Genomic DNA, 10624 nt, shown 5'->3' on the forward strand with positions numbered 1-10624 from the left:
AATTTCTCTCTTTCTAAATTTGAAATTTTGTCTTCCTCTAATTGAAAATTCCCATCCAAAAACTACTATAAGCAACTAACGGCTTTGCTAAAGAAAACATCATTGGAGAGAGTGGGTATGACAATGTGTACCGGGGACAATCAAAACCGTATGGAGACCTTGCCATAAAGCGGCTGATCAGTGGTCCGCACGCACAAGGAGACAATGAATATGGGATGGAGGTTGCCCTGCTTTCAAAATATAAACATGAAAACCTTGTTATTCTTTATTATTCAATATGTTTGCCGAAAGATCAATAGTTTGGTAATCTACCCAATGACTGGACATCATGTTAACTAACGTTAATCACATTAATTTATTTAATTCATCTTGTTCTTCAAATAAAAGTGTTAACAAATAAATTAAGATGATAAGTTCATTTGAGCATATAAATCAATGCTAAAAAAGTTATAAAATAAACATTAAGGGGTGTAATAAAATTGATCATGACATTAGTAATGGGGACACCCCTCACCAACTTAGCCAAACAAACATGTAATCATACCAAAAATTAGCATTTGAAAATAAAAAAAAACACAAGCATTGGGAAACAATTTTTTTCCACTTAGAAAATACTAATAAATGTAATATTATACTCACCTTTCTGAAACTCAATAACACATCGTATACGTCATTGATTTGTGTATACGGTGTTCAACAAGTCGCCATTGAAGGTTTGCAAGACACATCCTCATAAACCTCATCCTTGCTATTGATGAATCCGTCTAGAAGAAAACTTACAAAGCAGCTAGAGATTAGATTTATGTTTTCAATGTATGATGCTAAATAAAATAATACATTATAAAATCAAAGAATATTATAGTGCCAAAATTTTGAGTGAAATAGTTGTTGAATACAATGTATAACTCGGTGTTTGCTTTGTATTTTATAGATGAGAGACTGTTATGAGGTGGCCAGGAGCGATTGTGATGTTTCCTGGGTTCCGGCGTTAAATCTGGGATCCTTAATTGTGTTGTCACTTTCAATTGCTGGTTAAAAGGAGAGCGGTACAAAATGTGTGTATCTCAAGTTAGTTTAGTTTTTCACACAAACACTATTTTATACTGTTTTAATTATCTATGTTCTTTTTCATCTTTGTTTTCCTTCTTTTATGTAGTTAGGGGTTGTTTGGCAAATGCTGAATCATTAAGTACTGAATCAGTAAAATGTTTGAATGGTTAAGAGTATCTGAACGAATAAGTGCTGAATGAGTAAGTGATGTTTGGTTGAGCATCTGAATAACTATGTAGAATTACTATTTTGCCCTTCTAAATTAATAGCAAACATGCTGTTTGAACAAATAATCTACCGAATATGTTGAACCAAATTGAATCAAACTACCAACAACAATACTTATCACAAAATAGCAAGCCAACATTTTATGTTAAAACAAACTACCAAATCACGATCAAACAAATTAAACAATACATAATAAGAAACAGAGTAGAAAGACAAATTAAAGAAGTAACTAGTATAAAGTGTATTAAATAAACACAAAATAAAAATAATATAAAGTGTATGCTGGTTTTCACAATAAAGGAATCATAATCCAATATTACAACAATATGTTCTACACCAAATCGATGTCACTTGCTTGTAATCAATTACGCCTAGCTAAAGTATATGAGAAAACCAACTTGATATCCATTTCCTTGGGATGCATCAGTTTGGCGTTCAATAGATTGGCGTTCAATCTTCCAAATATAATTTTGTTCAATTTGCAATAACTTTACGATCGTGGCCCAAAAGTGCCCAACTCCAACAACGCAAACAATGACGTCCAAAGCAGAAAACGAAAAGACCTGCACGTTTAAGAGCCAACACAAGTTAAATTAATGCACAACAAAACAAGACAATTTACATGACAAAAATAACTAAGCATACATTCAGCATAAGATTGAACCGTCAAACTCATAAAGCATCCAACAAATAGTACTAACATCCATATCAACAAAATAAGCAATATTTAAACACAAACGAGTCAAAGATTTGCTCAACTATTGTTCAATTAGCATGACCCTTAATTTCTCACAACGGGTATTACTAGTTATTTAAGTCATTCTCACATAAAGATTGTGTAAGATAAATTTTACAAATGTAACGGGCCAAAACGACCTGCTTACTAATTATAATGTAGGAGCTTGCATAACCCGTTTACTTGTACTTTTAAACTGATAACACACCCTCCAATAGTGAATGCAATCAATTTAATTCAGCAATATATGTTATTGATCAAGCATGTATAAACATTCGCCTTTAACTTATTTTTAGATAATTAATTTTGTTGTGCAGCGCATTCTGCGCAGCTGCGTTCATCGACTGATTTGACCCACTAAATGACCTTACTTTTCTCTGTTCTAAACTTCTACAGAAACTAGACCCCTCAAGGTTTCCAACCATATAAATAACACTCGAAACGGACACTCGGTTGATTTTATATGATTTTTAACAAAGTCAGTACAGAAGCTGTCAAAAAGCTGCGAAAATTATAATTACGGTTCTTCCCCAATTCGACCCAAGACTTATTTACATCCCCAATCATGGCTCAAACAAAAAATAAACACTTCTGTTATGCTACAAGCATCAAATGTACCTAAGATATCCCAAATCCATTCACAAACATCGTTAAACACATGCAAGGCTACAACTTTTTAAAGCTTCATTTTTTTTAGTTTCATTCACAAACCCCGGGTTTTTGTTTGGGTTTGCTTATTTCCGTTACAGATCAGTTTTTTCAACACATATTTCAACACATGATGCACAAATTGCACACTCATCAATTACAATTTTTAACTAATACACAATTTAAAATATAAGAGATTACACAGATTGCAAAATACACAGATTACACACTCATCTACATACTAAACATGTAAAGTCCCTTAATATATCAAAACTCAAAAGCTTTGTACCCAATTAGGAAATTCAAAAGGAGTCTCAAATTGGAAGAAGAACGAGCTAACAGATTATCTCCCGGTCTTTGCAACTATAGTGTTAATAAAAACTTTAGCCAATCAACATTTGTAACAACTTTAACATCAAACTCATAAAATTCAACAAAACCTAAATCGTAATCAAAATAACCCCAAAACCTGAACCAAATTTCTAGCACAAAAGTGTTTCAATTTTTAACCCTAATTGACCAATTAATCGGCAAATTTGAATAAAAATCAATTGGCATAAACTGAACATCAATTAGCACATATTTTTAAGACATAAGCAGACATATGCAAACGAATCTTGTAATTTGATGAATCTTTATAAGATTTAACATAAATTGAAGACAAAAATCATACCTGTTGTGAGTGGAATCAGGCAGAAATCGAGGATGGTGGTGGTGGTGCGCATTAGTCGTTCACCCAGAAGAGAAGAAGGAATGAATGATGTGTGGGCAATTAGGTCATCTTCCCATTCAGTTCCCATTCAGCGATGTTTTAAAACTGAATGATTAAGAGCTTCATTCAACATTCAGATGTGAGCTTGGAATGAAACAAATACTCTGGAGTCTGAGCGAATCAGACTTCAAACCCATTCAGACCCATTCAGATCTCAAACAAACACACCCTTAGTTAAATATGTTAAAATGTTCATTGATTCTTTTGATTAAAAAAAACTAGATGATTGTTTCATCTTTATTGTTCAACGGTATAATTAGAATTTATTTTGCCACAATGGTACACTTAGAATTTATGGAACATTATGTTCAATGAATGGCTTGTGATTAGGGTGAAATGCCTTTCGAAAATAGTGTTACTATCAGAAGTTACCTAAACGAACCAAGTTGTATTATATTTGACCTGACTTTGTTTTCAATAAATTTTATACTAAAACTTAGATAAAGATAATCATTTCACAACGGTATATTCATGTTTGAAGTAAAGATTATGTTAAGTGATGAGTTGTGGTTATGGCCGATGGGTGAAATGTCACTTGAACTCAGAGGTAGTATCAATAGTTTTTAAATGCATCAAATTATGTTAAACTTGACAGACTCGCTTTTAAGTTATATCAAGATTTAAATAAAGATGAGCACTTCATAACCGTATATTTTAAATTGGTTAAACATTATATTTTAAAAGTTATAAAAAAACAAAATTTGTGTAAATTAATTATAACATATTAGGAAATACTCCTTTTTTCTAATATTTTAAATTGGTTAAACATTTAAAAAGTTTGATAAAAAGTATGTAAAAATTACATTTAAAGTATTCCATAATAATCTACATCTACATCTATATCTATAATAAAATAATGGATTTTTAACCAACTTTTTTATAATGCACCAGGTTTGTCTACTCTGCCACGTGTCATTTATACAGCTTCATTTGTTCACATTTTGAAAAGTCGAGGGTTGGCCCATTTGTTATAACCCAGCCCTTTGTATTCCCTGATCTAACAAAACCCTAATTTCATTCGTATGTACCAGTATCCTATCGATTTGGGGGTGTTTGGGATTCCTTATTTTACCTCCTTATACCTTATTTAAGGCGTAAGATATAAGTTACAATGTTGTAACTTATACCTTATACACTCTGTAACATCAAGAAAATTTCGAGTTCAAAATGTAAACTTTCCAAAGTTAAGGAATCAATTTGCCAAACCAAACCTGAGGGTTAAAAATAAAAATTCTGTTTTCCTGACCCATCGCACTACATGATGGATCAGAAGAGAGACCCATCGCGATACGCGATGGGGTGTCTGACAGCGAGACGCGTGGCCTGTCACGTGTCCCGCCACGTGTCACGACGTCCGCCACGTGTCAACACGTGGCACACCATCTGCCACATGGCAGACCTATATGGTGGCTGTCTTGGCCTACGTCACGATATGCGACGGGTGCCAAGGAGGTCGTCGCGTACCGCGACGGAATCCATATTTTGGCTATAAATAGAAGGCCAAGGGATTCATTCCAACCCACACCAAAACCATTTCCTCTTTCTCTCTCTCTCTAACATCTCTCTAGCCATATTAACATACCTTGAAGTTCGTGCCTTATTTCCTCGATAAACGTGCCCTGATTCCTCGTTTTGTGTACCGACGATTCCTCAAAGTTTGTGCCACCCTCCACCCACATACCAAGAAGAAATTTGTTATTATGGCAATGAGTCTCGAGAAGCGTGCCATCGAGTGTTGAAGATTGGCGTTCATTGATTTGCGTGTCAAGGAAGGAGTGTCGAGAAAAAGAGTTAATCGAGAAGTGAAGCGGCGTTGGAGTGCTGCTCGAATCATTATGGTTTTCTTAAGCCTTTAAGATAAGGCTTAAAACGCCAATAAATATAATAATATATTATATTAAAGGGCTTAAGCCTTAAGTCGAGGTTATACTCGATACCTTGATAAAAGAAAAAGAAACATAACAAAGAAAGAAACAAAGGATAAGAATATGAGTATTGATATATATGTGTGTAAGTATATATTCTTTGTTATGAAAATATTATTTAAGTAATAATGAGTATTCTTAAATAATAAAAGAAAAGAATACGTTTATTTGAGAAGAAGAATCGTCGGGTTTTTATAAATAAACTAAAGGTTTATAGATTACTTTTAAACTAAAGGTTTTCAAGTAAAAGAGATTTATGAACTAAAGGTTCAACGAGGTAGAGTTATAAAATAAGACTAAAGGTCTTAAGCCAGATTGTATATCCGACTAACAAATGGTTATACTCGTACTATAGGTGCGAGATAGCAAGGGAAAGACCCTCGGACGGTGTTGAAGCCGATCCCAAAGCGAAAAGGTGAATACGCCCCCAAAATTTTATAAACTTGTTTTTCAAACGAGTCAAACATGTTATATGAAAATTGTTTACAAGGAACTACGTGTTCCTAAAACCATTATAAATGAAAGTATAAACCTAGCCCTCAGGCTGTGGTATACGTGTGTCTGGATCCTTACATAGGTGGTAGTACGCGATGAGCACATCGCACCACCCTGATCGTAGGACGCTTTCCCGCGGGAAGTACGATCATTGTGTATATTTACGGGTACTTAACAAAGTCGAACGATGCGGTGTTTGCTGAGGTGACCTAGAGTTGAAACTTGAATTTATAAATGTGTTATTTAACTTTGTTATTCCTAAGCCACGATGGGCCGAGACAGGCGTAGTCTCGAGGGGTAATAAAGTAAAAGAAATTGTTTTAGCGTCAGCGTGTTCACCAGCATTCGTTGCTGACGTATTTTATTTACATTTTGCAGGTGAACAAGATTAGCGCTTGGAATGTCGAAGTGCTATTTATATATCCGATGGCTCGGATTTGTTTTGTATAAACTTAATATGATAAATGGTGGTTTGTAATTAAAACAAATAATCTTTTTAACTTAAAACGAGAATCTTTTATAATCCCGTCTTTTGTAATATTACAACTTTGATCCTTATAGACTTCCGCTAATCAAACGTAACTCTGATTTATATACAAATATGGTACCAACTATTGGGTCACACGCCTAGGCCTTAAGTGATGGTGTGACAGGTTGGTATCAGAGCCATCGATCTTAGCGAATTGGGTATCATAAAACAATACCCAAGCTTCGATCCAAGTATAGGAAATAATTGAATATTTGTTTTAGGGATAAGATAGGCTGGTAACCTTTTCTTTCCATCCACATTCTAAACCACCCATAAATATTAGATTTCATTCAAAAGTTGGATGAAGAACTATGTACGAAAGGCAAAAGAGGCTGGAATCGCTGAACCTTTCCCGAGGATAACATGAGTGATGGTTACTATGAAGCATACTTCGACCAATATGTGGAACATGACTTGTCCAAACCTGTATACTACCCCGGAAGTAGACACTACCCAATAGACGTTCCCGAAAGTCCACCAAAACAAAGAGTCGAACCGCCAAGGCACTCAAGTTACCATCCACCAACAATACCCATATATCAACCCACTGAAGTACCGACATAACATCCCTCGGAGATTTCCACATACCAACCATCACAAGTGCCACAGTACTACCCAACCGGATACTTACCAAATCCACACCCGTCCTATGCCTTCCTCTCAAACCGACCAATAAAAGAAGAACCAAGATCTCCATCCTCCGACTGGATGCAGTGTCACTCGGATCAACGAAGGTGGCATACCGGAAGCTCCACTTTTAATGAAGTCAACTCTCAACCCAACAATGGCGAAGGGTCGTCCCATAAGCCCAAGATGAGGGTAATGATGCCCTATGAAAGTTTCAAAATGCCCCCGATGATCAACTAGACCACCCAGCATATGGAGGAGGAAGAACCTGAAGAGGAGGAAGAACCTATGGAAGAAGAGGAACCAGAAGAGGAGGAGGACCCCGAAGAAGAGGAGGATCCTGAGGAAGAGTATGAGGAAGAACCGGAAGAAGAGCATCCCAATAATCTCAATGAGATATCAACATCAATGGATGAATCACTCACTTCTCAAAACCCGAGCTATGGTTCTGTTGACCCATATGTCCAATATCTCGAAGCTCTCAAGAACCAAGCTTCGTTAAGCTTCCCACCATTCCAATGAGAAATTCCCTCGATTCAAGAGCAAGCTGATGAGATCCGAGAACAGAACAAAGCTGCTAAAGCTTTCTTCTACCTTTCTTCCGACATGACCGACGTTCCGTATCCAGAACCAAGGAATCACCACGAGATGGTGACATTGGGTTACCGCGACCCACCTCCACAATATGGATATCCCAACATGGTCCCACAGTCATATGAAGAACACTTGGACCGCGCTCTGCATGAGACAGACGATTGGAGAAAGAAGGTAGCTGAAGAAGAAAAGAAAAAGAAGAAAATAGGAAAGACGCTCCTTCACAAGTGCAACAAATTAACGAGGGTTGTGAAGAAGTTTTTGAAAGATTAAAGCAGTTTGGATGAAGAAAGGAGAAGTGTGTGTGTAATATAATCTTGTATGTTATGTGAATTATGTGTGTAACAGGAACGTTGAAACGTTCTTAAAATAAAGATAGGATGATCAATATATATATCGTTGGAACGATATATAAATATATATATGTGTGTGTGTGTGTATGTAATATGAAATATATATATGTCCTTTGTGATATATATATATGAATGGATAATAAAATTATATGTTTAATAAAAGAAAACGTTGTTTAAATTTCAGATATAAAAGAAATATTGAAATATGTCTGAACAAAGTAACAACAACGAAAATGTTAAAAAGGAAAAAGAGAAAGAAATAAGAAAAGAAAAGGGGAAAGACCCCGTGGGTAATCAAGAAGAAGAAATTCCCGAAAAATATATGAATAAAATACAAAAGATGATTAAGGATGCGGTGAGAGAAGAGTCCATGGCTAGGTCTCAATCACGAAATACAAAACATTCTCATTTCGTTAAATCTTCCCGAAAATCTGTTTCTAAACCTCGTTCTAAACCTTCACATAGGGAAGAAAGTGTTCATGAGTCTAACGCCGATGGAAGAGTTAGGCAAGAGTTCAAGAAACTCAAGATTAGTGGGTGTTCGTTTAAAGATTTCAAATACTATGGACCAAAGGAGTTCCATAGAGATAAAGGAGCCATCACAACCGTGAGGTGGCTTAAGGAGATTGAGACGATCGTGATAACAAGCAAATGTTCCGATGAGGAGAAGTTTCAATACTCTGCCCTTATGTTTAAGGGAGAGGCGCTCGAGTGGTGGAATACGATGTTGATGAGTAAAGGGAGAGAGGCAATGTATAATTTGAGCTGGGATGAGTTCAAGTCTCTGTTGATAGGAAAGTTTTGTCCCATACATGAAATCGACCAAATCCAAACTAAATTTCTCAATCTTAAGGTCGTGGGGGCGAATCTTCGTGAATACAACACCAAGTTTCACGAATATTGTCATCTGGTTCCCCAGTTGGTGAATCCTGAGTCCAGCAAAGTTACCCGATATATTTGGGGACTGCCGCGGGAAATTCGCGATATGGTGAGGTCTCACTTATCTCAAACCGCTGACTCTGCGATGGAGTTAGCTGGTTATCTGATGGGTAGAATGGTCCGCAACAAGGAAGAAGATAGGAAGATTGCACCAACAACTACCCAAGGGAGATCTGGAGGAAGCACCAACTTCAAAGGCAAAGGCGTAAACCAACACCAAAGTCGATTCAATCCCAACGCCATGCCATGTAAGACGTGCAGGAGGTATCACAAAGGTCTATGCAACTTCTCACCGCCTCCTAAGGTCTGTGAATCATGTAACCGTACGGGTCATGCGGCTGCTGATTGCTGGAAAAAGAAGATGACGTGCTATAATTGTAAGGAGATGGGGCACTTGAGTTTTGAATGCCCAAATAACAAACCCGCGACTGGTGGTGCGGGTGGAAGTGGCAAAGACAAGAAGGGAAATGCTCGAGTCTTTGTACTCGACACAAAGAAAGCCGCTGACATGCCAGAAACCATTACCGGTACGTTTCTAGTCAACGACACCTATGCTAGAGTTTTATTTGATTCAGGTGCCAATTTAATTTTTATAAATTATAGCTTTTGTAGTCTATTAAACGAACCTTTAATAAAGTTAGATAAAACTCTAAGCGTCAAGACTGCTAGTGGCGAAATCGTTAAGATCTCCGAAGCCCTTGAAAACGGAAAAATTTATTTAGTTGGTTATATTCTGCCTATCCAACTCTTACCTATGGCACTTGCTGGTTTTGATATTGTACTTGGTATGGATTGGTTATACGATAACCATTCCCGTATCATCTGCAATAGCAAAACCGTTGAACTTCAAGCCCCGATAAACGAACAATTCGAATAGAAGGGGACAAAGACGTTGGCCAAGTTAGCATAATTTCCATGATTAGGGCTAACAAATGTTTAAAGCAAGGATGCTTAGAATTCATGGCCTACGTCACTGAAGAATCAAAGCCAAAGGAGATAAAGGACGTACCCATAGTCTCCGAATTTTCTGATGTCTTTCCTGGTGAACTTCCCGGAATTCCTCCCGATCGCGAAGTGGAGTTTATGATTGATCTTATTCCCGGTACCGCTCCGATCGCCAAAGCTCCGTATCGCTTAGCGCCAACTGAGATGAATGAGTTAAAGAAACAACCCGATGAGCTAATGGAGAAAGGTTTCATACGACCGGGTTGGTCACCTTGGGGAGCGCCAATCCTGTTCGTCAAGAATGATGGACCCATGCGTATGTGTATTGACTATCGTGCGTTGAACAAAGTCACAATCAAGAACCGATATCCACTCCCTCGAATCGATGATCTTTTCGACCAACTTCAAGATGCTAGCTTCTTTTCTAAAATTGATCTTCTTTCCGGCTATCACCAACTCAAAGTCCAATCCGAGGATATCCCCAAAACCGCTTTTCGAACAAGGTATGGACATTATGAGTTCACGGTCATGCCGTTTGGACTTACTAATGCTCCAGCTGCGTTCATGGACATGATGAATCGTATTTGCAAGCCTTTCTTGGATAAATTTGTGATCGTATTAATCGACGACATACTTATTTATTCTAAGTCTAAAGCCGATCATGAAGTCCATCTTCGAACTCTGCTCGAAATTCTTAGAACCGAAAAGTTGTATGCCAATTTTTCAAAATGTGAATTCTAGTTACATGAGGTACAATTTCTTGGTCACATCATTAACGTCAAC

This window comes from Bidens hawaiensis, unplaced genomic scaffold, assembly GCF_021521415.1.
Source record: "Bidens hawaiensis isolate Kalapana, Puna unplaced genomic scaffold, B.hawaiensis_p1.1 tig00050196_1, whole genome shotgun sequence".
Lineage (NCBI taxonomy): Eukaryota > Viridiplantae > Streptophyta > Magnoliopsida > Asterales > Asteraceae > Bidens > Bidens hawaiensis.